Source organism: Callithrix jacchus, chromosome 11, assembly GCF_049354715.1.
Source record: "Callithrix jacchus isolate 240 chromosome 11, calJac240_pri, whole genome shotgun sequence".
In the NCBI taxonomy this organism is placed as follows: Eukaryota; Metazoa; Chordata; class Mammalia; order Primates; family Cebidae; genus Callithrix; species Callithrix jacchus.
The window spans coordinates 85019224-85042545 of NC_133512.1; the positions used below are offsets into that span (position 1 = coordinate 85019224).

At 33.5% G+C, this 23322-nt stretch overlaps 1 protein-coding gene across 50 annotated transcripts in view; it reads left to right on the forward strand.

Moving 5' to 3' along the window:
• FOXP2 (forkhead box P2) overlaps nt 1–23322 on the forward strand; it is a 593473-nt gene that overhangs the window by 388013 nt on the left and 182138 nt on the right. For 9 of the 50 annotated variants that reach the window (XM_078343230.1, XM_078343232.1, XM_078343240.1 and 6 more), the window contains exon 5: nt 11898–12108. The exons of 40 other annotated variants lie outside the window; for them this stretch is intronic. The gene's annotated coding sequence lies outside the window, so the exon portion shown is untranslated. Of the gene's footprint in view, nt 1–11897; nt 12109–23322 lie in introns of those variants that run through there. One more of the 50 variants, XM_078343243.1, reaches the window with a different exon arrangement.

The window sequence follows — 23322 nt, forward strand, 5'->3', positions numbered from 1 at the left end:
GACTTCTGGAATTTTTGAATGTATCTTTCAAACTCAGTTTCTACTATAAAACAGGAAGTTAAAACAGAGTTATTTTAACCTTTTAATGTATTAATAATATTGATGTTATTATTTTGGTATACAATCCAGTGGTCAAATGACCAATATATCCTATACACAAGGGGCTCATTAAAAGGGTTAGCCAAGAACAAATAAAAATCTTGCCATCTGTAAACCATAGTGTACTAAAAGATGTGTGAGGATAAAATGACTTTTAAACATTATTTCAGAGTAGTAATAATAATGACATTGATTGCTCACATTTCTGGAAATAAAATGGTCATTTATTCTAAAATTGATATAGAAGGTCTTTTTCAGTTATTGTTAATTTTTGCTTAAGAAATCCTATCTCAAATTGCACGTGACTAACCCTTAGTACTGTCCTTAACCAGCAGCCATCATGGATAAGAATATTTTGTGTCTTTAGAATGTACCTTTTAGATATCACAAGTTGTATTAGTAGGGAAATAAAATGAAAATCATGATATATTCTACATCAGAAGGAAGTTATCCATAAGGAATAGCTTTTTGGTTTATTTTTTAATTGTACAGAATTTTCCAGTTGCTTCATAATTGGTATTGATTGGAACACTTCAGTGTTAAGGTACTATGTACTCTAGATTTAAATAAATACCTAGTTTTTATGAAAAGAAATTGATAATTTTTACTTGACAAAATTCATTTGAAATGTATGAATTTATGCATCATTGAGAATCCTGTAATAATAAATATCATTGGTACTATATTTTGTTAATATTATAAAATATATATGGTTTGCTCCAAACACTGAATTTATAAATTTTGAAGTGAAAGCATTGCTTTTTCTAAAAATACTTTACCATTCAGTCTCAATTAATCTGAAATTTTTCTAAAAATAACGTTTTAGAAAACTTTTTTATTAAAAACCCCAACTACATGTGGTTTAAAGTAACCGATATCAATCTCACACTCAACCTGAATAATTGCAAACATAAAACTTAATATTGCTATATTTTCTTAGAACTTCAGTGGTAGAATTTGAAATACTAAGAACATTCAGCATAATTTTAGAAATATTAATATTATGTTTTATTGTTTAGAGGTTTTAAATTTCTTTAAAATAGTTTATAAAAGTTGATAGGTGTGAACAGATATTTCTGAACTTTTAAGCAAACATATAATCTGAATATTTAGGTGAGCTATTTCAAGGTAAATGTTGGAATCTGTACATTTAGGCATTCTTGAGATTAACTTGAAATCCTAGACAATATTACACTTGCTGTGTAATGTTGATGAATGCTAATAACAAGATCATGCTAATAACAATAAGAAGAATAAGGAGGAGAAGAATATCTAAAGTGTATTGAATACTTCCTATATTCTTGGAACTATTCTGAGTATTTTACATGTACTTGCTTATGTAATCATCTAATAACCCTTTGAGATGAACACTGTTCACTTATAAAATTTACAGAAATAGATAATGATCTATAAAGATGGAAATAAGTAATGATGTGTAGAATTGATAAATAAATGGTCCAAGGTCGGAAAACTAATAAGTGGTGTAGTTGTAATACAAATCTGTACGGTGTAATTAGAGCCCTAATCTAACCCATTACACAGAAGTCCTAAAGATATTGTTTCCTCATTTGCAAAATAGAGTCAATACTACTACAATAACAATTGCTGCCACAACTCCTGCTACTGCTTTTCATAAGCATGCAATGTAGAGTCAATAATAAAACAGATTTTGATCCATATAAATGTAAACTGACTCTTTATCAAAATTGCCTGTATTAGTCAGTTCTCACACTGCCAATAAAGACATACCTGAGACTGGGTAATTTATAAAGAAAAAGGGATTTAATGGACTCACAGTTCCACATGGCTAGAGAAGTCTAACAATCATGGTAGAAGGCAAAGGGAAAGCAAGACACATCTTACATGGTGGCAGAGAAGAGCATATGTGCAGGGGAACTTCCCTTTATAAGACCATCAAATCTCATGAGATTTATTCACTATTACAAGAAGAGCATGGGAAAAACCAACCCCCATGACCCAATTACACCCCAATTCACACCACAATGCTTGAGGATTATGGGAGCTATAATTCAAGATGAGATTTGGGTGGGAAAACAACCAAACCATATCATTTCTCCCCTATCTCCTCCCAAATCTCATGTCCTCACATTTCAAAACCAATCATGCCTTCCCAACAGTCCCCCAAAGTCTTAACTCGTTTCAGCATTAACTCAAACATCCACAGTCCAAAACCTCAACTGAGACAAAGCAAGTCCCTTCCACTTATGAGCCCATAACATCAAAAGCAAGTTAGTTACTTCCTTGATACAATGGGAGTACAGGAATTGGGTAAATACACTCATTCCAAATGGTAGAAATTGGTCAAAATGAAGGGGCTACAAGTTCCATGCAAGTCTAAAATCCAGCAGAGTAAATTGTAAAGCTCTGAAATGATTTCCTTAGACTCCATGACTCACATCTCGGTCACATTCATGTAAGAGGTGGGTTCCCATGCCTTGTGCAGCTCCACCCATGTGGCTTTGCAGGGGAAAGCCCCCATCCTGGCTGCTTTCACAGGCTGGCACTTAGTGTGCAGCTTTTCTAGGTCCATGTTGCAAGCTGTCAGTGGATGGTGGCCCTCATCTCACAGCTCCACTAGGCAGTGTCCCAGTGGGGACTCTGTGTGGGGGCTCCCACCCCATATTTCCCTTTTGTTCTACCCTAGCAGAGATTATCCATGAGGGCCTCAACCTACAGCAAACTACTGCCTGGACATCTAGACACTTGCATACATCCTCTGAAATCTGTGCAGAGGTTCCTAAATCTCAATTTTTGACTTCTGTGCACCCACAGGCTCAACACCATGTAGCAGCTGCCAAGGCTTAGGGCTTGAACCCTTTGAAGCCACAGCATGAGCTGTACCTTGGCCCCTTTTAGCCATGACTGGAGCAGCTGGAATGCAGGGCACCAAGTCCCTAGGTTGCATACAGCAGGAGAGGGCCTGGACCTGACTCATTTTTTCCTCCTAGGCCTCTGAGCCTGTGATGGAGGGGCTGCTGTGAAGGTCTTCAACATGTACTGGAGACACTTTCCCCATTGTCTTGGTGATTAACATTGGGCTCCTTATTACTTATGCAAATTTCTGCTGCCAGCTTGAGTTTCTCCCCAGAAAATGGGTTTTTCTTTTTTATCACATCATCAGTCTGCAAATTTTCTGAACTTGTGTGCTCTGCTTCCTTTTGAAGCTTTGCTGCTTAGAAAATTTTTCCACCAGATACTCCAAATCATTTCTCAAGTTCAAAGTTTCACATGTCACTAGGGCATGGGCAAAAATCCACCAGTTCCTTTGCTAAAGCACAGCAAGTGTCACCTTTGCTTCAGTTCCCAACAAATTCCTCATCTCCATCTGAGACCACATCAGCTTGGACTTTACTCTTTATATCACTATCAGCACTTTGGTCAAACCATACATTCAACAAGTCTCTAGGAAGTTCCTAACTTTCCCACATTTTTCTGTCTTCTGAGCCCTCCAGACTGTTCCAACCCCTGCCTATTACCAAGTTCCAAAGTCATTTCCACATTTTCAGTTGTCTTTACAATAGCACCCTACTCATTGTACTAATTTACTGTATTACTCAGTTCTCAAGACATACTTGACACTAGGTAATTTATAAGGAAAAAGAGGTTTAATGGACTCATAGTTCCACATGGCTGAACAGGCCTCACAATTGTGTAGTAGAAGGCAAAGGGGAGGCAAGACATGTCTTATATGGTGGCAGGCAAGAGCACATGTGCAGGGGAACTTCCTGTTATAAAACCATCAGATATCGTGAACTTTATTCACTATTATAAAAACAGCATGGGAAAAACCCACCCCCATGATTCAGTTACCTCCCATTAGGTTCTTCCAAGACACACAAGGTTTATGGGAGCTACAAATCAAGAAGAGATCTGGGTGGTGACACAGCCAAACCCAGTGTCATTTGAAGAGGTTAACACTTACAAAAACTGGCTTACACTTTTTATTGGTCCACTATGACTGGTGAAAAATAATACTTATAACATGTAGTGATTTTTCATATGTCAAAATTTACCTCTTTAAAACTCAGGTGTTTGGAGATGATGTGATCCATAGAGACCACAAGATTATAACTAGATATAAAACTCATACAGATTTTAACTTTCAACTTTCATCTTCAGGCTCAAGTTTTGCTGTTTTTACAACTCATATGTCAGTGAAAAGATGGTCATAGTTATATTAAAAGTTAAAAATGAAAAAATATTTATTCCAACCTATTAATTTAATAATAAATTTGGAGACTGAGGTTTAAGCTCTACCTGTGGCCTAACTAATGAAATTTAGGAGGACACATTGAAAAATCCAAGGATTCCTTAAATTAGCTAGCATTTAAATGCTGTGTGTTCATTGAACCTTTATAAAACCCCTGTATAACTTCTGAAATTATATTGCTAAATAACTTCTAGGAGGTTAAACACATTTCCTGTTAATGAGCTCACAGAACTGAAGGCTTAAGAAAACAATACTGTGAAATATGAACACTTTTGAAGGATTCATAGGAAAAAATAAAGAATAAAAGCCACTGTGTGCTCTAAGATTTTATTAGGTTACCCCACCTGCAAAAACAGATGCTATATCTATTTCAGATCATTTTGTCAGTGATATTTTAGACACTTTCTAAATGATAATCAATCTTGATTTTAGGAGTTAAAAACTTTTCAAGATTTAAAGGTCTCTCTGCTATACACAAGAATGAAACACATTTTTAAAGCATATATCTTTTCGCAACTAAGATTAATTTTTCATTGAAAATATCACTTTCCTTCTAATATTTTTAAAAAGTAAGGGATGATAACATTCAGTGATTTATGTAAGTTGGTTTTTATGAAACTAGACTCTAACCTTGGATATTTATTTTAAATCTACTGGAAATAAAACAATGTTTGCTTACAGCTTGGAGATAGTCTATTCGTCTAACAACATGAGTGTTTGAGTTAGCCAGAGGTAGTCCGAAATTGGTTCTGTTTATTTATTATTTGACCCTTTAAGTACATAGGTGGTCTCTACTCCTTTCCTCTTTTCCTCCTTTCCAGTATTTCCCACTCTTTTGCTTGCATGAATTCCTAATCTTTCTCCCTTCTTATAGCTGAAGCCACTAGGTTGTATCAGGAGTGAGGGTAGTGGAAAGGAGAAAGCTACACATATCTTGTTGCTCGTTTCACCTACCACAAGCCCAGAAGAATACAGACAATAGATCTTCATTTCCAACTGTGAAGTTCACCAGGTGGAGGTTAAAGATGAAAAGTGTATTTATTATCTGATTAAAAAATTGACCAAAGACCTCAACAGACACTTTGCCAAATAAGTATATGAAAAGATGCTCCACATTGTATGTTACCAAGGCAATGTAAATTAAAATAATAATGAGATATTGTTGTGTATCTACTGTCAGAATGGCCCAAATCCAGAACACTGGCAACAAATGCTGGCAAGGATGTGGAGTAACAGGGACTTTTGTTTCTTTTTGGTGAAATGCAAAATAGTACAGCAACTTCAGATGTCAGTTTTGCAGTTTCTTATAAAACTAAACACATTCTTACTATATGATCAGCAATTGTGCTCCTTTGCATCCCTAGGATTGAAAACATATCCACACAAAATCCTGCACATGGATGTTTATAGTAGCTTTAATTATAAATCCCAAAACATAGAAGCAACCAAGTTGTCTTTCAATAGATGAGTGGATAAACTGTGGTATATATGGACAATGGAATGTTATTCAGCATTAAAATGAAATGAGCTATCAAGCTGTGAAAAGGCATGAAGGAAACGTAAATGCACATTACTAAGTGAAAAAAGCTTACCTTAAAAAGCTACATACTATATGATTCCAGCTGTACAACATCCTGGAAAGAGCAAAACTATAAAGATTTAAAAAGATCAGTGGTTGCCAAGGGCTCAGGGAGGTATGGATGAATAGGCAGAGCACAGAATACTTTTAGGGCAGTAAAACTACTTTCTATGATACGCTAATAGTAGATACTTGTCATTATACCTTGTCCAAATCCATAGAAAGTAAAACAGTAAGAGAAAACCCTAGTATAAACTATGGACTTTAGGTGAGAATGTTGTATCAATATGGGCTCAGAATTTGTAACAAAGGTTATCACTCTGGTGGGGGATGTTGATAATGGGGAGACTATGAATGTGTGAAAACAAGGAATGTATGAAAAGTCTGTACCTTTCACTCAATAGTGCTGTGTTTCTAAAACTGCTCTAAAAAATGAAGTCTATTAGAAATGCATATAGATCAATGTCATTTATGGACAAAACATTTATACAGAGAGAAAATAAATACCCAAAGAAACTTGGTCTCTCTCTCTCCCTCTCTCTCTCTCTCTCTCTCTCTCTCTCTCTTTCTCTCTCTCTCTCTCTCTCTCTCTCTCTCTCTCTCTCTCTCTCTCTCATTCTCTCTCTCTCACACACACACTCACACACAAGTGGATTTACTAAAGGAAACTGAAAATTATATGCAAACAAATTTTAGTAGATTTGTGCCCCTCTGCTCTGTGGATGGTTTCTGCATCATGGAGACACTTTGGGACAATGTAGCCTTTTTTTCTTCTTTTTGTCGAGAAATGGGGATTGTAAAAGTTGTCTCTTCTGACAGGATGTTACCATAAGAATAAATTATCTAATAGGATTAAATATTATTATTTGTCTCTGATTCACAGAAAACTTGTTCTACAATTCTAATGTCAACAGTGCTTCTTTCTTTGGTGTCAGAATCAGGATTTTTGAATTAGCATATTTCTGAAATACCAGAGGATTATTTTTAGAGAATTAGAGGTAGCTTTTTAATTATTAAATTTTTAAAGTGTCAATAGATACACATATTTTACCAAATTGCTGTTGCAGTAACAAAGTTTAAGTGATATATTGCCCAAAGTTACATAGAGCAGCATTCCCTAAAAACCTAGAATATTCATAACATAATTTGAAAAGAAACTGCCTTGAAATTACTCCTAAGTAGCAGTTCAGTACCACCACAATTTTTGCTTCAAGGTCAGACTATGATACTGTTGAACCAATATGTCTTTCTGTTTCCGTTTGTATATTTATGAGATAGAGGCTTGCTATGTTGTCCAGGCTGGCCTCCCAAATCCTAGGCTCAAGCAGTCTTCCCAGTTTGGCTTCCTGAGTAACTGGGATTACAGGTGTATGCCACCATGACTCGCTAAAACAATATTTACTTTTTTATCCTTTGCTTGCCAGCACCCAAAAAAAACTGTGGAATAAACATTGAAAACTAAAGTACTTGGGACCAAGTTTTCTCAGACCACTAGTAATTACCAGAAAGAAGATGGTAATAAAAATCCATATTTTTTAGGATATCAGAACATTTAAAATACAATGGAAGATATATTTGTTCCACAGAGTTATTTATATAAAATTAATAATATTGAAAATTCTGGAATAATTTTAAAAATTGAAACCAATCTAATATCTCTGTTAACAAAGACTCATGCCACTGAAATTTATATGAAACAACCTAGTGGTAAAAATTTGATGACATGTTGCTATATATTTATAAAACCATTAGACCTGGAATGATGTTTAACTTGTCTTAAAATTCTGCCATTACACGAAGGTGCTATCAGTTTTGTTTTTTCTTTGTTTTTATTGCTTACTTTTTTGAAACATTCACTCTCTCATTCTAATAATGGCAAGTGGCATGGTTTTTTTGTCAACACAATTATGTTTATCATTCTCATGAAGTTCTTTGTGAGAAGGTAGCATCACACACAATCAGCCATAGCTATCCCATTTTATCTGTTACAGAGAGGGCATGAAAGTTTTCATTTCTTACTTTGCTTCTTACTGCATGTACAAACTATAAAATCTAACAGGCCTGCAGCTTTTATGAATACTTGATCAAAGTTAAAACTTGATGTGCACTAGAATGTGTTGGTTGTCTTCAGGTCAGTATGTGGGTCCACAGGGTTGTATAACCCCTGCAGTCCTTAAATCACACTCTGTTCCAAGATATTCTTCATTGCAAGGTTCTCCAGAAAACACCAAATACAGTACTTTCAATAAAATACTTGTTTCTACTAATATTTAAGATTTTCAATAGAATTCCAAGTATTATAGTAACTGCTATAATGTGTTTTCTCAACCAAAAAACTTTTCAGACTTTCAGCAACTTTGATACATTTTCATTTTCTATCTTCTTTTCTTTTCTTTTTTTTTTTTTTTTTGAGACAGAGTTTTGCTCTTGTTGCCTAGGCTGGAGTGCAATGGCACAATCTTGGCTCACTGCTGCCTCTGCCTCCTCTGTTCAAGCTGTTCTCTTTCCTCAGCCTCCCGAGTAGCTGGGATTACAGGCATGTGCCACCATGCCTGGCTATTTTTTTTTTTTTAATTTTTAGTAGAGATAGGGTTTTGCCATGTTGGCAACACTGGTCTTGAATTCCTGACCTCAGGTGATCTGCCCACCTCAGCATCCCAAAGTGCTGGGATTACAGACGTGAGCCACCATGCCAGACCATATTTCTTTTTCTATATAGTGATTGATTTTACTTAATATTCAGTTATTTGGGATGTGGAGATGAATTCTGTATTTATTAGATAATAAAAGTTTAGTTGTTAAAGTAGAATTTTAGTAGCCAAAACATTCTTTTTTCTTTAGCCAAATAAAGCATCATAGAACAGGTTTAGAGACTCTTCTTGTATAAATCAATCTTATGTGTGACTATGGGAGGAACACTTCCTTTAGATAAAATATATGTCAATGGAATTGAATACCAAAAGTGGCAAAATCATTTTGTAAAATAAACATTTAATGATTTACTTTTTTGAAAAAAATCTACAATCCTAGTATAACTATGTCCTTATTAACAGTTTGAAAAAGAAAAATGATTATATTTATGCTTATGGAAAGATAAATATTAACTTCTGTTCATCATAAAGAACTATAAATGTTGCAGAATCTACCACTAACATAATACTATGCTTCATTCTGCTATGGGGAAAAGTATTAATTGTACATGCTTCAATTGATGTTTTTCAATTTTTATGAAAATATACACATAAAAAGAAAATCTTATTAAGTTAGACTTGTAAGGATGAAATACTCAAAGTAGAAAATATAATATGCCAATCAATGTATTATATGTTCATTGAGTACTCTGGCATTTCTTAGTAATCAACAGAAGGTAACATATTTACTGATAAAAGTAGCAAAAGGCAGAGAGAGTAATTAGTTATGTTTTAAAAATGTTTAGATTAACTAAAGGTAATGATCATAAATTACTAGTTAATTCAGAAGTATAGAATTAAGCTTTAAGATGTAAATATGCAATCATAAATTGAACCAGTTCCTACCCACAACTTCATCAAATGCATAGAAGATTCATTTTAAGACCTAAAGTTACTAAAGCTAAACGAAATATATTATTGAATGATCTGATAACTATTTCCTATTGGTACTGTTATTTATATATTAAATTGCTATTTCGCTGTTCAGGTATATATGTAATACTAACCTAAATTATTAATTTCTTCAAGGTTTTATACTGTTTCAAATTATTTTACTGTCCAATAATATCCAGTCCAGCTCAGTGGACTTATTAAATGTTTGTTAGTTTGCTGTACTAACTACTCTCATGTTACACATATCATAAATGTATTGGAGGTAGTAAAGTTGTGTATAGTAGGTAGTCATACCGACTTTAGGTAACTTATAATCTAGTAGAATTTGATGGATCAAAGTGAATGGCTTACTCAGACTATGAGTTCAAAGTCGATAGACAAATTTCAAACTGTACAAAATACATATTTATTCAAGTGATGTAATCTAGATTACTTATACACTCATAGTAAAATAATGTTGCTAGTAGCATAGTAGCAGAGTTTAAATTTTGCTAAATTAATTGTGTGCTCAATAACAGCTTCCATCTTTCCTGTTATATTTACATTTAATTCTAAGACTAGAAAAAGTTCTTTTGAAAATTTTAGGGTCAAATACATATATTTAAGAAAATATATAAAAGTCACTGTTAAAAATTGCATTGGGGCCAGGCATGGTGGCTCACGTTTGTATTTCCAGAACTTTGGAAGGCCAAGGCAGGCAGATCTGAGTTCTGGAGTTTGAGACCAGCGTGGCCAAGGTGGTGAAACCCTGTCTCTACTAAAAATACAAAACATTAGCCGGCGTGGTGGCATGTGCCTGTAATCCCAGCTATTAGGGAGGCTAAGGCAGGAGAATCACTTGAATCCATGATGTGGTGGTTGCAGTGAGCTGAGACTGTGCCACTGCACTCCAGCCTGGGTGAAAGAGTGAGATTCTGTCTCAATAAGGAAATAAATAAATGTTGCATTTAGATAGTTTAATAGTGATCAAGAGGTATTAATATATTTTTTTGAAGACCATAGGCTTTAAGTTATATCTTCTTCTAAAAATGAGAACAATTATATACTGTTCAAATGACATTTATGTTCATCATTTCACATTATCATCAGAATGATCCTTTAGAATAAGATGAGGACAATATTATTTCTACTTATAAATGATGAAATTCAGATTAAAAAGCTCAGCACTATACAATAAAAGCCTACAGAAACTGACTACAGATTGACTTGGATTTTTATCTATTTGTCTCCAAATCCTGTATTTTATTCTCTGTAACATCCAACATTATCTGTGTAAGATATCCTGAAACGTTTTTGACTTATAAAATGATTAACTATAAATCTTAATTACCACCTCTCAGAATCTATTGCTTAGTTAATATAGAGGTTTTCTTTCTTAAATTTGGTTTCACTTAGCTTTGTTTTTAATAAGGGGAGGAAAGGCTTCAAACATAACTTGTCTATAAATTTAAAAATAACCATCATTAAGTATAAACATTTCATTTACTGTGTTTAGTTTCTATCCTTATATGAACTCCACAGTGGTTTGGACTTACTTAATATACTTAAAAACATTTGTAGCTCTTGTTCAGATCATTTTAATAAATATTTATTGACTACCTACTCTAGGCAACAATATTGCAATGGAAATTGCAGTCCTTGTTTAGGAAGGCAATCATCTAAGCAAAATATATATGGAAAAAGTAATTACAGTACATCCTGGTTAAGTGAAATACAAACACTGGAAAATAGGAAACGATTAATTTTAAAGAGCCATATAAGGTCAGATTGAGGAACATCACTGAAGCAACATTTAGTAACTGGGAGCAGAATATTAAGTCTGTTTATATGAGGATGGCATCATATTGTCACAAGCAAGAAATTGTTTTAATGGGTAACTATCTAATAACAGAAAAATGGGCTGGGGGAGGTAGCTCATGCCTATAATCCCAGCACTTTGGGAGGCCAAGGTGGGCAGATCACTTGAGGTCAGGAGTTCCAGACCAGCCTGACCAACATGGAGAAACCCTATCTCTACTAAAAAAGCAAAAAGTTAGCGGGGTGTGATGGTTGGTGCCTGTAATCCCAGCTACTCAGGGGGCTGATGCAAGAGAATCGCTTGAAACTGGAGGGCAGAGGCTGCAGTGAGCCGATTTTGCCACTGCACTCCAGCCTGGGTAACAACAGCGAAACTTGTCTCAAAAAAAAAAAAAAAAGAGAGAAAAGAAAGAAAGAAAAAGAAGAAACATTTTAGTTGATACTCCACATTTATAACTGGTTAGAAATTGTAAGCCATTCAGCAGCATCTCATTTAATATTATAGGAGTACTTTGCAAATAATTTTTCTTGGGGCATATGTCAGGATATTGGGTGGTTGGCTTTGTTTCATTTTCACTGTCCTTGTTGGGCATCTTTCTTTCCTCAGGAGGATGTTGTCTCTTACACCCAGGTTATTTGTTAAAGTCTTTGGATCTATACTTAACTGATGACCTAGAAGAGCGATTCTCAAAAGTGTGATTCCTGGACCAGCAGCAACAGCATCACCGGGAACTTGTTAGAAATGCACATTCTCAGGCCACTCCCTAGACCTACTGAATCAGGAACTCTGGGGTTGGAGCTCAGCAATTACCCTGCAGGTAATTCTGATGCATGCTCAAGTTGGAGAACCACTGGCCTAGAAGAAATGAACTACTGCAACTTGTGAGGAGTCATGAGATCCAGCTCAATACCTATCGAAAGCTTGTCTAAGAGTGATTACGGAGGATTGCATGCAGGATACACACTCCATTAAATCCTTTAAAATCTAACTTTGATTAATTAAGTACAGGGTTACTGCTGATAGTCTCATAACTATATCACCATTATAATGGATCCATATAAAATTGCTTACTATCAGTAGCCTAAATTTAGGAACACTATAATTTAAAAAAAATACTTAATTGGCTACTTTATTTAAGAATGTTTTAGGGATGTCATTTAGTATCTTTTCCAGTGTTTGCTACCTAATATCCCATTAGGGTAAAAATATAACTCAGATTTCACTGTTAGGAATAGTTCTGTTTATGAGCAACTTATTTCCTTTCATCTTACACAATGAACCTTGAAATTTAATTATGATTTTCTCTTCATATGAGTTGTTAGAAAGCTTAGCATTAAATTTGTGGCTAACCTTTAGCAAATATATAATACTTGATGATGTGACTGTTCCTGGTTCTAAAACTTTTTTCTCCTTTTTTTTTTAATAAAAACACATTTAACTTACCTTCTTACTTGTGCAATGTAATGGTCATTTTAAGTTTCTTTTTAATGACAAGTTGAAGGATTGCCAAATTAATTAACGAATACTATTAAAACTTATGTGCCTGTAGAAGATGATGAACTATACAATATTTTACCAATAAATAGAATTCAAAAAGGATTTATATAGTTTTTGGTTAATGAAATGGATGAAGAATGTAATGTCAAAATGAGAAACTGAAACTTCTAGTGGCTCAAGGCTTTTCCTGTGGTCAGTGAGGTGAGCTAATGGTAGAACCAAGGTGAGAATTTACGTCACCTAACCTAGCTGTCTGAGTATTTACTCCACTGTTTCATGGGCTTGAAGTCTTTGCTACTATTTAAAATTGTATATTTACTTTTAAAATATTGTATGTACATATGTTAATATATACAACCCATTCCTTTTAGATTATGCATTCTTCATTTATATTTTATACATTATCTACTTTTAAAATATACAGAGAAAAAGTAGGTTTTTATTTTAAGAAATATCATTATCCACTGAATTAAGCATTCAGATTCAAAGAACCTTAGGGATATAGAAATTTGAGGGATTAAGTTGAGGCCTCAAAGACTGCTTGCCCAAAGTACTACAACTCTCTAGTGGTAGAATCAGGACTGGAACATATGCTTCTTTACTCCTTGTAGTAGAGGCTTTGCTACCATATAGAAAGACAAACAAACAAGCTTTTTTTTTCACATTAAAAGTAATTGTGATGTGTAGTAGTACAGTTAATGAAGAGATGCTATAAGCCAGAATAAAGATGAGGAATTGTTGAAACTAATTTAATTGTGCCTATCTGTTCTTGAAGGAGGGCCTGTTTTTTTTTAATCACATTTATCAATCTTTTTATCCATTCTATTCTATAAATGCATATCACAACTCACTACAGGAGGTGACTGAGTGAGCTGTACAGTGATAAATTTTTCTTGTTAGGAGAATTTACATCCACTAACTTGAGCTACTTCAGCATGAAATTGAAAAAGAATCATTTTGTCTTAATTTACATTCTTGATTCAATGAGAAAAATGTGAATTAACCCAAGAGAACTACAGATGCTTGCCTCAGAGACTAAAGGTAAACTAAATTGGTATCATTAGAAGTTCGTTCATCAATTTACATCCTCCAATTTATTAGAATAGATTTTAAGCAAGGTTATTAAGGTTAGTTAATCCGAGCCTATATACGTTTCCAAATATTCATTTTTTACTTTGGTTCAATTTTATTGTTTTTGATACATCTTTATCAATACTCCTTTGCGGTTTTCATTTCTCACCTAAGCTGTGCACATCATTTCTTAATCAAAATCACTGGGATAGTGCTGCGGTTCACTAGCCTTAGGAGCTGCTATTTGCCTTGAATAAATTACATGAAAACATGTTGATTGATAGATGTTGCATGTCAGAAAAGAAGATAACTGTATCTTCTTCAGCTTACTAAAAGGTCAAGCACACAGAGTGATAGGAACAGCCACAGACAACTTTGAGATAAAGTGTATCATGAAAAGGTGTGCAATTTTGAAGCTATGAAACATGTACTTGAAAGGCATTTTCTTTTCAAATAGAAAGGAAATATATCCAGTTACATTTAAGTGTTAAAGTAAAAATAAAATATACTTGAGCTTAACTATATTTTCCAATATTTTCATAATGTACAATCTCTGCTTTTCTCATGTGATTAAAACAGTGAAATACATAATTATTTTTAAATTTATATTTTAAGTAACTTAAAATCTTGTAAGGATATGGAAAAATTTTGAGAAAATACCTTAATTTTACAATACATATTTATATTATAATCTTGGGGAAATGAAAGAAATCTACTTATAGATAAATGTTTAATATTAATAAATTGGAAACAATATTTTGTAGACTTTTCTTATTTTAACTTGAATCTCCAACATATCTAATTGAGTCTAGAAATAATCTGTGAATTGAGGCTTATGGGTTTTTTTTGTTTGTTTGTTTCATTTTCCAGGCCATTGGTAGATTTCTGAAGTGTGGGGTTTTAAACTGCATTTACCTAAATATTTATATTAAGACAAAACCAAAAGCACTTAAATCTCTGCATGTAAATATTGTAAAAATTTTTTGGTCATTCAGCATACTTAAGGCATATCTGTGCTAATGTTAAGCCTTATATTAAAAAGGAAATTCTGTTCTTTTATTAATATTTCTTATCTTTGCATTCATTAACCTAGCTAAGTTTGGTTACAAAAGAAATCTGACAGTGTTTTGGAAGTATAATTTTAAAAGTAGGATGGAATATTTTTATTTCAGAAAAACACCAGCCACGTTCTTATCTATTCCAAATTACTTTGTTCTCCAACAGAGCTGCCAAACTGTCAGCTTCAGTATATAACAAAGATTCTGTTGTATTGTAAAGATATTCATAACAATTTTTATGGAAGGCTGAAAGTGTATAAGTTCACAGTTGTAGCGATAACATGGCACTCTTCACTGTTTGGCTTGTTTATATTGGCACAGATCCCCAAAGTGGAGACTGACAGAGTCATGCAGAAATCTGGTATTTGAGTTGAAATTTACACACTTTAAGTGATGAACTAAACAGGCTGGTGTTTTCTTTTTCTTACTCAAAAAGTGCAAGGTTACACAATACAGACGGTTTTCATCTTTTCCCATAAATGCACAGATTCCTGGGATATAAATGACTGAATTCATCACCAATTCATCAGGGACGCTGAGCTATGCAGTTCTGTTTACAGTGGCAGAAAGTTAATATAAATTTTCATCAGAAGGGGAAGTTTACACATATGATTCTATTTGTCCTTCATTATTAGCACCTGAGTCTAGGCTAGAACGCATAATTGTCTACAGGCACAGGCCAAATAGATGCAAGGGAAAGGCAAATAAGCACACCAAAAATAATTTTATGGTTGTCTGTTACAATTCTCTCACTGGGATTCTTAATCTAGAAAATCAATAAACAACAGGAGTGAAACTCTTTTCCTCTGTTCAGGCAAGGCACAGCCGAAAGTAGCACACGGAAAAACCATTGTGCTTTTTTTTTTTGTTTTAGTTTATTCTTTCTGTGAAGTTTATTGGATCCCTTTCTCCTCAAGCAAAATATATCCTGAGTCAGTATGTTATTTTTTATACATTTTTCAATCTTTTTTTTGGTTCAGGTGACAGCAAATTTGACATGACAAAATAATACCTTCATTTAATTTTTGAAAATAAGTTAACTTAGGAGCATATATTTATCATAAAGATTTTCAAAACTTTTTATTGTGTTACCATCTGAACATCTATGGAAACTCAGACATTTAGAGTAGACCAGTGCTATCTAAGGATGACAATGGCTGAACCGCACTAATGACAAAGCCAAGATCAATGATCCTGATTTTAGGATAATGGACATAATCTATTCTCTAATATATCTTGATATAAAAATATTAAAAGTAGCCTATTTTCTGAATATCATGCTCTATCACCATCAAGGATATATTATATCTAATTTTATATTTCATGCTTGTTTTTTAAATATGATTTATTTGGAATTTTGTCTTTTTAGTTAAAATAAGTTACATTAATCCACCTTTTACCTGCTGTTGAAAGTTGTTTACTTTTTCCCCTAATCTGATCCTCAGTGTCAACTTTCACATAATTTTATTCTTCTGGTCAACTTTATTAATAAATAGCCTATGCTCTTTTTTGTCCCCATTTGTTCCTTAATAAAATATTGCTACTTCTCTATTTGGTAGCCTAATTTTAATATAAATTTAATGTAAATAAATTTTACTTTTATTGATTTGTAGGTAAATAATAATGTTTATTAAAGAAAAGACCAAATATCTATTTCTATCAAGCAAAAAGAAAAATGTAGACTTAATACAACTTATAGACATTCAAATGCCAAATATGATGGCTAAGTAGTACATAAAAATAAAATATTGGAAAAATGTTTTGAAAGTGATTGCACAGCTTTTGCAAATATATGTTTTGATAATTTTTCACACAAGTTAATTTAAAAGCAACAGAGTTAGTTTTTACTATAATCTATAAAATCAATTCGATTTCTATGTTTTTCCAATTTACTTGCCTAAATCTTACAATCTGTACTCTACATTAAATGTTATATTGATTATTTTAACCAATTATTCAGAATATTTTATTACTTTTTTCTCTCCATTTATTCTACTTAATTAAAAAATTGTACATTTCTTTCACTTAAATATTTCAAGAGAATGTTGACCCATTATGATAATATCTGCCCTTTCACCTATACTTGTGCAGATTATACTTACTCCCAGCAACATTTTTATAGTAAGTAAAATTTCATTATTTTACTGATGTACCACATTTAGCTGATGTTATTTCTGTTCGTTGATATCAACATTATAAATAGTTCCAGTATAGTCTCATTGTTAAGTAAAATTTACTGAAGTTATATAAAGTGTTTATAATACATTTAATCTTTTTATATTTATGGTTTACCTATTAAAATATTTGAGAAGAAACTGTATCAATATTCACCCAAAAAATAAAAAGAGTCATACAGAGAAGATCCTGTCAACATGATATGCATCTGGATGAAAACTAAACAAATTATGCAAATAGGCAGATGTTTTCTATATAAAATATGTGGATAGATTTTTCAGGTTTCATCCAGATGCGTGGAATCATGTGGACATAATCATGACCTCTTTGTGACCCTTTCTTTTCCCTATCACATAGAGATTAAGTGACTCAGTTAAAAGCATTGGTATTTGATTTAACAAATGCTCAGGATCTCACTCAGCCTTGACTTTAGTGTGTTTTTCACTAGAACAACCTGAACTATTAAGTTTCCAGACTACACAATTAGTTTGACTGCTTTTAATTAAAAACGTACTGATTTGTTTTAACTATTGGTTGGTTACTTATCAATTCAAATCATGCATTTAGATTTTCATATATGCATATCCTCAAACATAGTTCTGACTTCTCATTTCTCCATTTTTCTTTGTTGTCTCTGTTTCTTTTTTTTTGGGAATAAAATCTCACTAATTTATATAATAAATCTCAGATTAATTAAACAAGTCACTCATTAAATCAAGATTATAGGGGGAAGGATTTAAGGAATCAAATTGTTTTCAAACACTTGAACTAATGTAGGAGCACTCATTCTCATATAAATAATGTGTTAATTACAAATTATTTTCTGTTAATTAAGACAGGTCAGTAGGATTTCTACTTGGCAACACTTAGCTTAAGGGTTCAAGTTGCTATATGTACTTGAAATTAATGAAACTGAATTACCTTTAAAATGTCAGGCTTTTTATTATTTTCTGTGATCATTTCCACTTATTTCTTTTAATTATTTTAATGCAGAGAGGTTTAATTTTATATGCATATTTATCTATCAATTTAATAAATTATTTTAGCAGTATTTGGAGATTAAATAATAGGTGGTTAGGATAATCACTCTCCAAAAAGAAATCAACACAAAAGTTTTTGTGCTGTCTTAATTGATCTCAGAACAAAACTAGAAAGCCCTTACGAACTTGTTACAACTTGTTTTGGGGGTCTTCATTTCTACCATTTCTAAAACTATATCATAGATCGAGGTAGATGTTCTCTTATGTGATCTATAGGGTTTTTTTATGTTCAGAAGGATTCTACAGTTACACCTCTCCTTGGTGGGTAAAAATGCTATTATGTAAAAGTCATGTGTTTTATGCATAAGGGGAGGGGAGTTGGGAGAATAGTAGTAGACCTGCTGTATATTTCCATGCTAGTCCCAAACTCCAGCAACTTCATTCTACTTACTTTTTTTGTAACATACTCTTTCTTGGACATGTCTTTATGTGTACTGTTTGCCATTTTTAGCTCTTTGAAACACCTTAAAAATGAACAACCCTTTTATCTTTTCTACTTCCATTCCCACATTAAAAAAAACAAACAAAAAAGCTAATACCAGTCGGATCATTACATACAAAAGCATGTAGCACTTAGCAGATGCTCAATAAATAGTTACTTAGTGAATGAACAAATATGTTGACAAGAAAACAATAATAATTATTGCTTATTTATACTAAAGAGACATGGACAGTGACATTGAGCATTTTTACCAACTAATCAAAATCAGTTACTTAAACATTTCTCTATGAACTTTGGCAAGATTAGACTATTCGGACCTAAGTTTTCTGACTTTTTTGTTTGTCTCATTTCTACTTTGTCTTTATGTTAGTATAATTCTTGCAACTCCAGAATGACTTTATATTTTTTCATAAAACTGAGGTCTTAATCAGGGTACTCCTGTATCAATTATATAGGTATGCCCTCATTGAAACTAAGATATAGGACAGAAATCATGTATTAGTACTCACAAAATGTTAACACGGGAAAATTTAATCATGGATTATCAAATTTTATTAATCACTTGTATGTCACCTCTTTGAATAGTTATTTGAGATTTGTTTTCCCTTACAATATATTCATCATCAACATATGTTTTTCCATTTTTTATTTGTATAATTGCATGGAGTCAGATTTCTTGAATATGTTTAAATGTCACAATCAAAGATTACACCAAATATTTTACATTTATTGCAATCTAATTTAAATGTTTATAATACTGTTCAAATATTGCACAGATTCAAAGTTCTCAGGGCTCTGGCCCTGGCCTGATTTCATTGATTAATTGCTCCATGATTGGCACTCTCTAGGACTTCCTCAATCGATGATGGAACATTGAATGAAAGAGAAGCTTTGAGGAGATATATAAACTATAAGCTATATTTATTATGGGCTAATGTATGTCTACTTGTTGTAGGAGTATGTATCTTTATAGAATATTGAATTATTTTTCACATCAGGCCTTTAAAAGGTAAAAAGAGCTGTTACTCAATGAAAATATAAAATGTTTTCTAATGCTGTGTTTAACAATCTTTAATAACTGCTCATCTCTGAAAATAAATACTGTTTATGTTTAAAACTCAAAGCAATACTATCAGTTGATTTCTTGGAAGTAATACATTCTTGTGGAATTATATTCTTACCCCTACCCCCAAAGATAAAACAAGCTTTTGCATCAATAACTAAGGAGCCATGTATCTAAGTAAACAAAATCTATCTATTTTACCTGATTTCTTCTTGTCAGTAGTCTAAAATCCTCTATTAATCCTATTAAAGCTATCTTAGAAGTAGAAGTGAAGCTATTCTAAATAATGTTGCAATGGCAACTACTTATTTAATTCATAATTGTGATGATGTGTTTTCCAGGATGAAGTTTCACCATTGTGTTCATAAAGTGATGATACATATTCTATTTTACCAGAAGTTGAAATTGAGTTGGATCTTGGATCTGTAAATATATTTCTCATCTCAACGATAATGAGATGTAAAAAACTGAGACATAAACAAATTAGGAAATTAATTTTTTCACTAAAAATTGAAAAGTCTGGAAGTCACTGTTTACTGGCATTGACTCAATGGCTGAAAAATGTCACAGCTGAAATTTTGGTAATAATATTGGCTTGTCTCGTATAGTCACAAGATGGTGAGGACTATTTCCCAATACTTGCAGAAATAAGGAGAAGGTCACGGGGCTAAATAATCCCTGTATCTGGAAAGCAAACCCCCCTGTAGACTGCTGCTGATGTCTCATCTATTAGAACTATGTTCCATAGATACCCCTAACTTTGAGGGAGACTGATAAATTAGTTTTCACCAGTATATATTATCTTTTCTAATAAAATCATGTTTGTTAGTAAGTAAGAAGAAGATAATATATATTGAGTATTCCCCTAGAAGACTCTGCCACAAAGATGGCTATAACCTCATTTCGCCTAAGAACACAGGATAACATTAGGATTCATCCAACAAGACATTAAGTGCTTGCTATATGTCAGAAACTGTCCTAGGTGATAGGAATGCAAAAATGAATAAATAGGACATATTTATCATCCTGAAAGCACACATACTTTTAAAAAACGTATTTTATTAAATAAAGTATTATCTTAAATGTGATTGATAGTGGATTGGCTACAAAATAACAAGCAGAACGTTTTTCTGCTTGGAAAAGTCAGGAGACTACAGTGAAAATGAAACTCAAGCTTAGTCCTGAAAGATGAGGTAGGTTTGAGAAATATACAAAAGGAGATGAAGAGTGGGAAGGAAAAGAGCTTTCCCTGGCAGAGGGATCATCCAGTCCAAAAGTGTAGAGTCATTCATTCATTTAGCAATTATTTTTTAGCAGCTAGTTGTGACGTAGAGCAAGCCAATAACTAAAGACACATGAATGAATAAAACTGAAGTGGTCTTTACCTTCTTAGAGCTTATGGTCTATTCCTACAAAAGCATGCTGTCTTAGTGCTTTGGTCCAGCTGGCCTGATGCCTAGATACTTTGGTCCAGATGACTAGAGAAGGAGAGCCCTTTTAGAACCCAAGAAATCTCCTTAGGGATACCAATTAGGGAGAAAAGCAGGGAACCTAAAGGGTGGAGCTGTAAAATCCCACCTTCACTTTTTACCTATTGTTTTAGAAAGGTGAGCCTTTAAAGAGATTTTTAGTAGAGAATGATATAATCAAGTTTGAAATTTATACGGTTAGAGTAACAGCAGTAAAAAGGATTGATCTGGGCTAAACTTTAAGAATTAAAATTGGGTATTTGCTTAGTAGGTTACTCTGACAGGACAACAAGAGCTAAGACCCGAGTCTGAGGCAGCAGTTACAGTAATACAGAGTAATGAATATAACAAATACTAAGGAAGCAGTATTGACAAGCCTTGGGAAAGGATTGGATGGAGGGGTGGCCAGGATAAGTCAAGCATATCTCTAAAAGTTTTTAAGACTTCTGTTATGAGAAACATTATTAAAGTGATCTTAAAGAGGTAAAGGAGCAAGCTTTGTGTATTTGAGGGATTCTAGATAGAGGGAACAGTATGTGCAATGACGTTAAGATGGGAGTGTGCTTTATCTGTGTGGGGTTTAGCAAGGAAACCAGTATGTCTGGAGCAGAATGAGAAAAGGGAATAGAAATGTGAAAGTCAGAGTCTTCAGGGTAGCAACTGGCCAGTTTATGTACAGACGGTATTCTAAGCAAGACAATATTATGAGAGTCCAGGGAAGAAATTATAGGAGCGTGAACTAGGCTGGATGCAGTCCAAGTGGTATGAAGTTTAACAAATTCTGGGTGCATTTCAAAGGTTTTGTTCATTTTTGATAGGTTGATGTGAATATGTAGGAGATAAAGAGGAATCAAGGATGATTACAACATTGGGACTTAGTCCAAATTAGTGAATTGAAAAAGAGCAGATGGTTATTTGTTTTGTTTTGTTTCCTTTGGTGAGGGGAGGAACTGTTAATAAGCAGTTCATTTGATAAATTGTTAAATTTCATAATCTTATTTGAGAAACAGATGGCATGATCAAGGTAAATGGACAGACTCATAGAGTTCATGGGAGACAAGGGAACTATAGATAAAAATCTATGAGTTGTCAGTATATAGATGATATTCAAGATCATGAGTCTAAGTAGGAACGCCTAGTGAATGAAAGAAGAAATGAGAGGAAAAAGGAAGAGAAGATAAGGGGAAAAGAGAAAAAAAGTGCTCACAAACACATTGAGTGAGATACTATCTCATGCCAGTTAGAAAGGTAATCATTAAAAAGTCAGGAAACAACAGATGCTAGAGAGTATGTGGAGAAATAGGAACACTTTTACATTGTTGGTAGGAGTGTAAATTAGTTCATCCATTGTGGAAGACAGTGTGGTGATTCCTCAAGGATCTAGAACCAGGAATACCATTTGATGCAGCAATCCCATTACTGGGTATATACCCAAAGGGTTATAAATCATTCTATAAAGACACATGCACACATATGTTTATTTCAGCACTGTTCACATTAGCAAAGATTTGGAACCAACCTAAATGACTATAAATGATAGACTGGATTAAAAAAAAAAATGTGGCACATGGAATACTATGCAGCTGTAAAAAAGAATGAATTCATGTCCTTTGCAGGGACAAGGATGAAGCTGGAAACCGTCATTCTCAGAAAACTAACACAGAAACAGAAAACCACATACCCCATGTTCTTACTCATAAGTGGGAATTGAACAGTGAGAACACATGGACACAGGGAGGGGAACATCACACACTGGAGTCTATCAGTGGGTGAGGATCTAGGGAAGGGATAGCATTAGGAGAGATACCTAATGTAGATCACGGGTTGATGGATGCAGCAAACCACCCTGGCAGGTATGTAACAAACCTGCACATTATGCACATGTATCCAAAAACTTTAAGTATCCATCCCATTCTGTTCTAGGGCTCAGAGTCCAGATCTCTGAGCCCAAAAACAGATGGAAGTGGCTCCATGTAACAGTGCCCATGGAAGCACAGGGAACAGTTTCTCACAGCATGAATGAGAGGAGCAAGCCAAAGGTTTGCTCAGTGATTTCTGATAGGGTTCTGTAGGGGGATAGACTGAATAAGGAATATTGTCTTTAAGAAGGGATGTCATCATTTGGAAACTGAATGAAGAATAGGATAAACTCATTTTTTAAGTCATAATTTTAATGTATGCACTTTTAAAATTAGTGGTATAGTGAGGAAAATGAA